The sequence below is a fragment of the Carcharodon carcharias genome, chromosome 29 (genome assembly GCF_017639515.1).
Source record: "Carcharodon carcharias isolate sCarCar2 chromosome 29, sCarCar2.pri, whole genome shotgun sequence".
NCBI lineage: Eukaryota > Metazoa > Chordata > Chondrichthyes > Lamniformes > Lamnidae > Carcharodon > Carcharodon carcharias.
The window spans coordinates 3838109-3851221 of record NC_054495.1 but is presented as its reverse complement, the minus strand read 5'-3'; positions in this window follow the sequence as shown (position 1 = coordinate 3851221).

The following is a 13113-nucleotide window of genomic DNA, read 5'->3' as shown; positions in this document are numbered from 1 at the left end:
TTTTTTAAATGTGATGAGGATTTCTGCCTCAACCGCCCTGTCAGGCAGCACATTCCAGAACCCACCACACTGTGGATGAAAGAATTTCTCATCAACCCCCCTTTAATCCTTCCACCAATTACTTGAAATCTCTGCCCCAGGTTTTTTTTTTCATTCATTTATGGGATGTAGGCATCACTGGCTAGGCCAGCATTTATTGCCCAAACCTAGCTACCCTTGAGAAGGTGGTGGTGAGCTGCCTTCTTGAACCGCTGCAGTCCATATAGTGTAGGTACACCCACAATGCTGTTAGGGAGTTCCAGGATTTTAACACAGCGACAGTGAAGAAGTGGCCGATATATTTCCAAGTCAGTACGATGAGTGGCTTGGAGGGGAACTTGCAAGTGATGGTGTTCCTATGTATCTGTTGCCCTTGTCCTTCTAGATGGTAGTGGTCGTGGGTTTGGTAGGTGCTGTTTAAGGAGGCTTGGTGAGTTTCTACAGTGCATCTTGTAGTTGGTACACGCTGCTGCTGTGCATCAGTAATTGAGGGAGTGAAGATTTGTGTACAGGGTGTCAATCAAGCAGGCTGCTTTGTCCTGGATGGTGTCGAGCTTCTTAAGTGTTGTTGAAGCTGCACTCATCCAGGCAAGTGGAGAGTATTCCATCACACTCCTGACTTATGCCTTGTAGATGGTGGACTGGCTTTGGGGAGTCAGGAGGTGAGTTACTTGCTGCAGGATTCCTAGTCTCTGACCTGCTCTTGTAGCCACAGTATTTATATGGCTAGTCCAGTTCAGTTTCTGGTCAATGGCAACCCACAGGATGTTGATATTGGGGGAATTCAGTGATGGTAATGCCACTGAATGTCAAGGGATGATGGTTAGGTTCTCTCCTGTTGGGGATGGTTATTGCTTGGCACTTGTGTGGCACGAATGTTACTTGCTACTTGTCAGCCCAAGCCTAGACATTGTTCAGGTCTTTCTGCATTTGGACATGGACTGCTTCAGTATCTGAGGAGTTGTGAGTGGTGCTGTACATTGCACAGTGAATAGCCCTACTTCTGACCTTATGATGGGAGGAAGGTCATTGATGAAGCAGCTGAAGATGGTTGGGCCAAAGACACTGCCCTGAGAAATTCCTGTGGTGATGTCCTAGAACTGAGATGACTGACCTACAGAACCACAACCACCTTCCTTTGTGCTCGGTATTTCTCCAACCAGTGGAAAATTTTCCCCTGGATTCCCATTGACTCCAGCTTTTCTAGGGCTCCTTGGCTACACTCTGTCAAATGCTGCATTAATGTCAAGGGCAGTCACTCTCAACTCACCACATCCATCCCGCATCCCACGTGCCACCCACATCACCTCCCCCACCCGTCCCCCCAAACCCCGCCACCTTGCTAGACCCTTTGAAAAAAAGAAACGGTTTCCTTACAACATTTTAAAAATAGAGCATTTTGAATGTTATATCATCATAAACACTTTAACAAACAGTACAAGTAACATTTTCCTAATTTGTATTTTCCAAACTATAAGACCTTTGCCAATTACAAATCAACACAAATGTGACAATTAGGATTTAGATTTCAATTTGAGTCAATTCTATTCTCACTACTTGGTTACCTGTTTCAAAGAATCAACATATGCACAATTGGCTGAATGGCTGCCTTCTGCTCTTCATCCTTGTATGAGAAATCACTGAGTAGTATAGGTGTGTTGGATTCCACAGCACATTTGTGAATGCCATGGCAATCTATTCAATTCAAGCGGGGGCCGAAGATGACTTGATTGTTGTAACGACACCATCCACGGCACGGCTGGAAAATCCCAGCCAAAGTCCCGCCGACTGCCATTAATTTTCCTCCTTAGCATTTTTAAACTGGCAAGCTGAGTTTCTAACTCATGACACATCTTTCGGAGAAATATCAATCTTAGCAGCAGATTCACTAATCGGCTCTTTCAAGTCACCTAGCTTTTCCTGTAAAATCTCAGTCTCAGCATCCTCAGCTGACTTATCCAAAACCACCGGAAACAGCAATACCTCATCCCCAGTCAAGTCACTTCCTAACAAAAAATCCATACCTTCAATCAGCAAATTAGGAATGACACCAATGGTAACAGGATCAGTGACTGAATCACATTTCAAAGAAACTCTATACCAGGGAATGAATAAGTGCTTACCATCAATATCCCACAACAATCCTTTTCATTCACGGAACTATCTGAAACTTTTACTGTAACAATCAGGGCAAAATCAATGTAAATTAAGCATAAATTAACAGGCAAGTTATATTCAGTAGAAACTGTAAATTACACTTTAAATAGCTGATACAACAATGGTAAATTTCACAGATTTCTCAGCTAGCCCTCTTAGAACATATGTGGCACCATGTTCAGTCCCAAAGGCCTGAAGTTTATGCTCCCCCACTGGTGGCTTTTTAGGCGGAGGAGGGGGGGTGGACAAGTGTGAAATTTTAGGGAAGGGATTCCCTCCGGGTTCCCACCCAACCCAACCACACAGTGATTTTACACTGGGGCAGGCAAGACCTCAGATCGGAAGCCCGTCCTTGCCCCAGTTGAGACCCTTAACTGGCCAATTAATGGCCACTTAAGGGCTGTTTCCTGGCCAGCCTCAATTTTAAGGCTGGCAGGAACATTGAACCCATGTTAGGGAAATCTCGAAACAATCAGAATTAGATCTCAGGCAGGAAGGTGGGAGGCCTCGATCAGAACTGCGCCTCCCTCCCTCCCAGTTTCATTCCATCTGTGTTCCGCGGATATGATTATCACCAACAAGGCATTTCTGTGGAGCCTCCTTCACAGAAACTGGTAGAATATAAATTCAATGAATAATGCTGGACCTTCTCAAGGGCAATTAGGGATGGGCAATAAATGCTAGCCAGCGATGCCCACATTGAAAGCTAGTCTTGGTGATGGTGACCATGAAACTTATCAGTTGTCGTAAGAACCCATTTGGTTTACTAATGTCCCTTTAAGGAAGCAAATTTGCCACTCTTGCCTGGTCTGGCCTACATGTGAACCCATACGTACAGCAATGTGATTAACTCTTAACAGCCCTCTGAAATGAGGTACAAAGCCAGTAAGTTGTACCAAACGGTGATAGAAAAATCAGAAAGGAATTACATTAGACTGACCACTCAGCATCGCCTAACAACTAGAAACCAGTAGTCAAAATATTTTTTTTCTTTTTTGAGGGCTCTTCTTGAGATTTTCTGGCAGATTACTGTTTTTATTTTTGGGGGCAACTTTTTGGTTTTCAGAGGCTCATTTTTCATTTTCACTAACTCCTTTATTTGGTGATCCAGCCATGTGGTTCCATTACCTTTTGTCTTTGTGTTGACTTTAATTTTTAGGGTTTCCTTCTCAGCATTTCCTTCTTTCCAGCTAAGTATTTTCATCATTTTTGCACAAAGTAAGATTTCAATCATTAAGACAGAGAAGATACACAAACGATTCCTCAGATATATCAAGTCTAATTTCTTGATAGAATTAGTCACCACACTGTTGCAAAATAGGTTAACACCAAGACAAACTGCACAATGACCCACCAAATAAATAAAAGCGGTTAAGAATCATCATGAAAATTTAAAAGGGGATGTCAATTCATTGAGCCAATATAACATAAAATCAGCTTTTAAAAAAGGTAAAAACATTAAAGATTTATTAGTCATGAGCAGAGTGAGAATAAAAACTATCTCAGATTGTGGTGAAAAACAATGTGGAACATGAAAACACTTAAAATTCTTAAAAGTGATGCAAAAATACACACAGAATACAGGGAAAACCACCTTCATAAATCAAAAGATTATATGCGAATAACACAATGTATCTGTGTATCCAATATAAACAGTGTCAGATCTTCCATATAGAGGAAACAGCAAATACGTTAAGGACGAGACTTGCAGGACACCATAGTGCCATTAGAACAGGGAATCAGGACAAAAGTATCAATGGGCATTTCATACAACATGGGCTTCACTCCTTGGAAAATATGGGGCAAAAATAATATGAACTGGACCCCACCTTAAAGGAAAAGAGTGTTTTACAAAATTAGCAACACCACTACCAAAAGATTTGAATCAAGTATAAAGCATAACAGTTTTCAACCAAACCTAAAACTGAAATACCCATAAAAATCCCCTGCCTGACAGGATTCTTAATCCCTTTGTATATAGTAGAGAACCAACTACTTTAGACTCTTATAGTTATAGGTTGTAGCTTTTAGTGCCTAGTTTTCATTATGCCTGATCGAGGAAAAAGGGGTAAGAGCCCTTCACCAAGCCTACCATCTGCTGCCTGACTCGCTGAGGTGGTGTCAAACACATCCACTGCCTCATCCACGAGGAGAGCTGGGGTGGGCTGAAGGTCTTTCTGGAGAATATCAGCAGCGATTCGGTCACCTACAGAAAGCATGCCAAACACAGGCCACTGCCTTGGATGTGGTGTATGTCCTGAAATGGCAGAGATAGATGCTGTATGGGTCAGGTGGTTAAAAAAAAACACAGCCTTAAATAGCTAATTTACCTAGTTTATCTAAACCCAACTGTAAAACCCAAACACAAACCCTATCCTAATTTATCTATATTATCTAACCCTAATAGCAGAAGTCATTTTTTGCCTCCCTTCAAAATGGCCTCCTCTTAAAGTGGTTGGTGATGACGGCAGTGGGACAAGCCAGAATAACTGCTCCAGCTCCTTCAGTCACAGGATCTCTCTCTCCCTCCTTTGCTGCTCTTCCAATCATAGATTCTGTCTCCTGAGGGACAGCAAGAATGGGAGAGAGGGAACCTGTGACTGGAAGAGCTGGAGCAACGAAATGGGAGAGACAGAATCTATGGTTGGAAGAGCAGTTCCTCACAGTCTCTCCCATGTATGGGGTTGACTCTTCTCTCATTTATCACCCCCCTCATTGATTTTGCATAGACTTTTGGGGGTTTTTAAAGGTGATTTCACCCACTGGCCCTGTGTTTTATTAATCCTGCCGGAAAGGACAATAGACACACCCTGTCGTAACTGCAAAGTCCTCCTTACTAACATCTGGTGATTGTGACAAAATTGGGAGAGCTGTCTCACAGATTAGTCAAGCAACAGCCTGACATAGTCATACTCACCAAATCAAATCTTGCAGCCAATATCCCAGACGCTACCATCACTATCCTTAAGTATGTCCTGTCCCACTGGCAGAGGTGGTAGCACAGTGGTATACACTGGGGTGAGAATTGACTAGAGAAACTCAATTTTGGCTCAAAATCTCATGAAGTCTCATGGCATCAGATTAAACATGGGCCTGGAAACTTCCTGCACATTATCACCTGCTGCCCTCCCCCAGCTTATGAATCAGAACTCCTCCATGTTGAACACCACTTGGAGGAAGCGATCCCACAGCCAATGGATGAGATCAAAACTCTGTAGTCCTGCCACATCCAGTTGTGGTGGACAATTAAGCAATTAACTGGAGGAGGAGGGGGCTCTACAAACATCCCCATCCTCAATGAAGGGGGGCTTCAGCACATCAGTGCAAAAGACAAGGCTGAAACATTTACAACCATCTTCAACCAGAAGTGCCGAGTGGATGATCCATTTTGGTCTCCTCCTGAGTACCCCAGCACCACAGGTACCAGTCTTCAGCCAATTTGATTCACTCCACATGATATCAATAAACTACTGAAGGCATTGGATACTGCAAAGCCATGGGCCCTGACAACATCCAGGCAATACAGTTGAAGACTAGTGGTCCAGAACTTGCTATGCCCCTAGCCAAGCTGTTCTAGTATAACTATAACACTGCTTCTACCCAGCAAGATGGAACATTGCACAGATTAGGTTAGTTAGGTACTTGGCCAGTGTAGACTCGATGGGCCGAAGGGCCTTTTTCTGTGCTGTAGACCTCTGTGACTGAGTTATGTCCTGTCTACAAGAAACAGGAGAAATCCAATAAACCAATTACCACCCCATTGCTTTTCTAATGATTGAGAGGAGGCCAATGGAAAGTGTTGTCAACAGTGTTGTCAAGTGGCACTTACACAACAATAACATGATCACTAATGCACAGTTTGGGTTCTGCCAGTGCCACTTGGCTCCTGAGTTCACTACAGCCATGGCCCAAACATGGACAAAAGAGCTGAACGCCCGAGGTGAGGTGAGAGTGACTGCCCTTGACATCAAGGCAGCAAATGGTCGAGTGTGGCGTCAAGCAACCCTAGCAAGACTGGAGTCAATGGGAATCAGAGGGAAAGCTCTCCACTGGTTGAAGTCATACCTAGCACAAAGGAAGATGGCTGTTTTTGTTAAAGGCCAATCGTCTCAGTCCTAGGACATCACTGCAGGAGTTCCTCAGGGTAGTGTCCTAGGCCCAACCATCTTCAGCTGCTTCATCAATGATTTTCCCTTCATTATAAGGTCAGAAGTGGAGATGTTTGCTGATGATTGTACAATGTTCACCATTTGCAACTCCTCAAATACAGAAGTGGTGCGTCTCCACATACAGGAAAACCTGAACATTATTTCGGCTTAGGCTAATAATTAGAAAGAAACATTTATGCCACACAAGTGCCAGGCAATACCATCTCCAACAAGAGAGAATCTAACCATGTTTCCTTGACACTCCAGAGCATTACCATTACTGAATGCCCGACTATCAATATCCTGAGGCAATCATCGACCAGAAACTTAACTGGACTAGCCATGTAAATACTGTGGATATAAGAACAGGTCAGAGGCTTGGAATTCAGAGTGAGTAACTCACCTCCTGACTCCATAAAGCCTGTCCACCATCTACAAGGCAAAACTCTGGAATACTCTCCACTTGCCTACATGTACATAGAAACATACAAATTAGGAGCAGAAGTAGGCCAGTCAGCCCCTCGAGCCTGCACCAGCATTTGATAAGATCATGGCTGATCTGATTGTGGCCTCAACTCTACTTTCCTGTTGATCCCCTATACCCTTTGACTCCCTTGTCAATCAAGAATCTAACTCAGCCTTCAAAATATTCAATGTCCCAGCCTCCAATCCTCTATGGGGAAGAGAATTCAACAACTAAAGAAAAAATTCTCTCACCTTAAATGGGAGACCTCTTATTTTAAACTGTGTCCCCTAGTTCTAGTCTCTCCTATTGGCGGAAACATCCTCCTCTCAGCATCAAACCTGTCAAGTCCCCTTGGGATCTTATAAATTTCAGTAAAATCACCTCTCATTCTTCTAATCTCCAATGGAGACAGACCCAGCATGTTCGACCTTTCCACATAACTCTTTCATCCCTGGAATCAGTTGAGTGAACCTTCTCTGAACTACTTCTAATGCAATTATATCCTTGCTTAAGTTTCAGGGGGCTTCATGACTAATTTATTTTATAAAAGTTTAAAAACTGGACAAAGATTAATAAATGACTGAAGCTATGGCTGTCTATGACTCAAACAAAACAATTTTTCTGACATTCAGAGAAGTTTCTCATTATTTCTGAAGAGGCACTACTGGCCCAGTGAGCTGCAAAAGACTAACTTTAATGGGAATTATACAAAGACCATTTACATTTCTTAAACAAGGCTTGGCTAACAGAGACTCCGAGTCTGCTAGGAGAATGGACCTTGAAACCTCCTTTGAAATTCTTATTGGTTGAAACGGTAACCATCTCAAGAATCCAGACTCAGGAATATACACCGTTGTCAAAGCCAAAGTGAAGAAGTGGGAGCCACATCACATGCCGCCCCTTGACCTCTCCATCACCGCTCTCCCCCATCCCCCCACCATGCTGGGAGAACGAGTTACCCAGTCTTGCTGTGTTGCCAATGAGACTGCCATTTTTCATCTAGCAAGCAGCAGTTCAGAAAAAGGGCTCTGTCCAGGTTTGAATACCTGGCTCCCCATCTACACTGTTTCTACTGAAACTTTTGTGCCAGCGCCTTCAAGACTAATTCATCTCGACATGCCTAACCCATCTCTACTGGAAAAGTGAATTATCCAGCATCCATCTACAGCCTGCTGACGCCATGTGAAAGAATGCACCGTTGGACTTTGATTCTAAGACTCTGAACTCATATGAACAATAATAATTTATTCCGTGTTCTTTGCCCTGTAAACTTTTATTTCTCTATCCCTCTTTTATTATATAAATGCACTGGGGGCTACGTAGTGACAAACTACATGTTTTGAATGTGTGCAAATAAACTAATCTTCTGATTTCACCCTATCTCACGTTTACTGTGGGGTTATTAATAGAAATTGGATTACACGAAAACCGAGGAGTTGAGAAAATTACGCCACTGCCTGCAAAGGGGGAAATCAAAAATCAAACACCACCTTTGTTTAGGGACGAGTGGTGAGAGGAGAAATCAGGGCTGTTTAAATTATACTCCCCTCTGATCCATAACACAACTAAGGAAACAAAAAACAGCTGTGTTACACAAATAGGTACCCAAGTTAGAAGAATTCAAAACCTCTTCTAACTTCTGGGTAACTATTGTAAAGACAGAGTCTGACACCCACCCCACCCTACCCCCATGCCCTGCCGGGACACCCCCACACCCCTGACCTCCCCAGGAGAATTTCCCCACCCCTGACTACCACCCCCACATTGCATTCCCCACCCGCCCGACTCCCCATTCAATTCCCCCCTAACTCGATCCGACTGGAACTGACTCGAACCCCCCCATCTCCCAGAACCAACACAACCCGACCTCTGACACCAGCCTCCCCCCCCATCCTCTCCAATGTCCGATACCCCCTGATGTCTGACTCCCCCAACCTCCTCTGATGCCGGCACCCTCCCCCCCCCACCGATGTGTGACCACCCCCACAACACCCCCAATTTTCCACACCCTATCCTAGGTGCCCGAAACCCCCCCACCCCCAAACCCCCGATGACCTATTACCGGCCCCACACCGCTCTTGATGACCGACCCCCACAGCCCCCAGTCTGACCCCACCCACGCCCTCCCTATGTCTGACACCCTACCTCCCCCGATGTTCAAATCCCCGCCCACCCCTGCCCATCCCCCACGATGCCTGACACCTCCCGATGTCCAACCCCCTGACCTCCGATTTACACACCATCACAGACCTGTCCTTTGTCCTTTTCCCAACGACCAAAACAATTATAAAACAAAAACAGAATTGCCTGGAAAAACTCAGCAGGTCTGGCAGCATCGGCGGAGAAGAAAAGAGTTGATGTTTCGAGTCCTCATGACCCTTCGACAGAACTGAGTGAATCTAAGTAGAGGGGTGAAATATAAGCTGGTTTAAGGTGGCGGGCTGGGGGGGGTGGCTGTTCGGTGGGTGGAGAGAAGTGGGGGGAGTGGTGTGGTTGTAGGGACAAGCAAGCAGTGATAGGAACAGCTAATCAAAGGATGTCACAGACAAAAGAACAAAAGAACAAAGAGGTGTTGAAGGTGGTGATATTATCCAAACGAATGTGCTAATTATGAATGGATGGTAGGGCACACAAGGTACAGCTCTAGTGGGGGTGGGATGGAAGGGCTAGCAGGGCATAAAAGATTTAAAAATAATGGAAATAGGTGGGAAAAGAAAAATCTATATAAATTATTGGAAAAAACAAAAGGAAGGGGGAAGAAACAGAAAGGTGGTGCGGATGGAGGAGGGAGTTCAAGATCTAAAGTTGTTAAATTCAATATTCAGTCCGGAAGGGGGAGAGGGGGTGGTGGCGAGGGGGCAAGGGGGCGAGGGGGGTGAGGGAGGGAGGTGGGGGGCGAGGGAGGGAGGTAGGTGGGGTGAGGGAGGGAGGGAGGGGGGCAAGGGAGGGGGGCAAGGGAGGGATGGAGGGAGGGGGCGAGGGAGGGAGGGGTGCAAGGGAGGGGGAGTGAGGGAGGGAGGGAGGGGGCAAGGGAGGGAGAGGGGCGAGGAGGGGGGCGGGGCGGAGGGGGGAAGGGGGGTGGAGGGGGAGAGGGGGGAAGGGGGAGGGGGGTGAGGAGGGGGAGGGGAGGAGGGAGGGGGAATGGGGGGCGAGGGAGGAAGGGGAGGTAGGGAGGGAGGGGGGCAAGGGAGGGAGGAAGGGAGGGGGGCAAGGGAGGGAAGGGCGAGGGAGGGAGGGGGGCCAGGGAGGGGGGCGAAGGGGGGTGGGGGAGAGGGGGGTGTGGCGGGGGAGGGTGGGAGAGGGGTGGCTGCGGCAGGTGAGGGATCAAGCTTGGATAGATGTCGCAAATCATGGGATACAGTCAAAACAAGAGAGAGAAATAATATGGGAAATTTGGGACAAAGAATGGTAGAAGGGGAAAGGGAGCAAAAAAACCAAAGAATGCACCAGTCAAGACTAGATGTTACAAAGATGACAAAAAGGCAAAACTAAAGGCTCTGTATCTGTGCGTAGCATTCATAAAGCAAATGAATTAATAGCACACATTGAAGTAAATAAATATGACCTGATAGCCATTACAGAGATGTGGCTGCAGGATGACAAGGATCCTCTGTTTGGCTCTGCCAGGCCCTGTTTGGCTTAGTCTGGGTGCTTTGTCATATAGTAGTTTTGAGATGTTAATTAGGTAAACAGTGAGCAGGAAAAGGTAAAGTGTGAATTTGCATTTGTTGAATAAAGCACTCAAGAGTGGGAGTAAAATCTTGCACCTAGCTGGGAGACACCAAGCAATGTTTTTATATTACTAATAAAATTGGTGGAATGAGAGGATTGTTAGGAAAGGTAAAATTAAAAAAGCCTTGTAATAGAATGGAAAATTTATGTTCAGAGGGGAAGCTAGGTAGAAAAAAAAAGGAGTTTGTGTGCATAATTCAGAGGCATTTAAAATCTAACCAGCCAGTAAGCCTACAACTGTGTCTGCAAAGGATCCAAATTGAAAGGAACTTAATTTTGAATTTGAATGGTGAGATGTGCTTTGCCTGGTGTCTGTTTAAAGTCTATGGGTTATTGTTGCCTTGGTGAAGATTTACCTGGGAGTGATTAATTTGGGGATTTGTTATTATGGTAGTAATTTGTAGACATGTGTATGTGTTTAAGTTGTTAAATTAATAAATGTTTAGTTTTATATATAAAAAAAGCCTTTTGAGGCTTGGTGGTCTTATTTCTGAATTTAGAGCTGCATCTCAAATATACCAATTGAAAATATAGGTTATGACAGTTGTTCGAGTTTCCCTCTGGGATTCAAACATCTCAGCCTTTACCAACTGCTGTACTTTAAAACTAGATCTGGAGAAGAGTGGCTCCAAGGCCTATCAATGATGCATCAGCTGCCACTATTATTGGCAGTTTGGTCACAATGTGCACGCACATCTGAAAAGATGAGCAGCTCTTTGACCTTGTCTTCTTCTGCTACACTCCCTAATACCACTGCTGAACTTCTCAGCAGGTCTCAAATGTTCACTGATGGCAGACAGATTTGGGATGAATTTCCCTACCTGGTTGACTATACCAAAAAATCTTTATGTCAGCAACACACTTGGGTTGTGGAAATTGTATTGTTATCTCTTTTTGGTGTGTAATATGACCTAAAAATCAGGTAGTGGTCCTTCAAAACCAGTCCTTTTTAAACCTCCCAGACTCTGATTGTGTCCTTTGGTTAGCATCATGGGTGAACAGGTCACCCATATGGCAAATAATTCCTCCTCTGCCTTTGAGGATGTTGGACATAACGCATTGAAAGATTTCTGGCACAGAGGATATATCAAGGGGAAGTCAAAAAAGTCAACGATCTTGATTCTTGGTCAAGGGACATCTGCCAAAAATGGCTATTGGCATATTCGGAGAGAAGATTTTTGGGCAACTTTGTCAGACTGTCATCGACAGAAGATATTGGTCATTTCTTTGAACAGCTTTATTTCACTGTGTCATGTCAACACAGCTGTATTTTGCAATTTGGGACTGTCACGAGCCCTAAGTACCATTTTGTCAAGCATTGTAACAGGAAATATCACTCCTTAATGCAGCATCCTGTCAATTTGCTCTTTAACTTTATCAATCAGTGGGTGTCATACCCTCCCTAGGGGTTGGGTTTGGCATCTGAGATCAGAGTGATGTGATACTCATTTGAGCTTTCCCAGACCTTGGAACAATTTTGGAAATTCATTCCTAAATAGAGCTCCGTTGTCATTTTGTGTAAGCTCATCAATCTTTGGTAGAAGAGTCCTGAGCATGTTGTCCTGCTGAGCAGAGACATTTGCTGGTTCTGTAAGGTAAGAAGAGTTTCCTTAATTTTTGTATGTTTGTCTAAGGATTATAGTGATCTGATCCTTCACTTTGAGGTCTGTGCTTCCTGGCCCCTGTAGCTTTTTGATAGCTGGATCTCAACATTATTAAGCCAGTCCAATTTGTCTGATGAGACTGTGATCCCAGCCCCAGTGTAGAGTTTAAATTCTGTTCTATATCTTTTGACTTCCAGCTCTACACACTAGAACTGCTTGTTGGGATCTTTAATTTCTCCTTTGAAATCTTCTGGTTGAAATGCTGTATTTCTAATTTCCTGGTCTTTAAAATTATTGGAAGATTGTTCCAGCTTTCTTCCTTTAAACTGTGCTTTAGATCCGCAGAACTGTTTAATATGTCCAGTCTTGCCATTGAGAAAGCATTCAGCTTCTCCTGCTAGGCATTCTTTGCGGTGATGCTGCTTTTTGGTGCCTCACCTGGAACATTTTAGAATAGTTGAGAGGGTTCATCCTGCCCCTTCAGCTGTTTTGACCGGTTTTTGGGTGTGTGGGTCTCCCAACTTTGGGCCTACGTAGTGGATCAACCCCTCCTGAGCCTTTATGGTGCCCCAAAGTACACCCCAATTCTGCTTTTGAAGCTCCAGCAGCCTTACAAATTGTTCAGCCTTCTCTGATGTTCAATGCTCCTTGATTTGCAAGAAGCCTGATACCAACTCATCAAGCATGCTGACTACAATGCATTCACGAATTCACTTGCATTTTAAAGCTCTGTTGCCACAACAACTGGCATTGGTAATGTCATTAATAAATGAATCGATGGATTTACCTGGCTTCTGGCTCCTTTGGTTGATTTTTGCCCATTTGATTAACATATTTTTCTTGATGCTATAATAATTATTAAAGGCTTTCTGAACCTCTGTGTAGGCTATTGAGGTCTCCTCGACTCCTTGTCTTTCCAGGACATCGTCAGAGTTGTTCATGTACCATCCCCTACCAAGATACATCT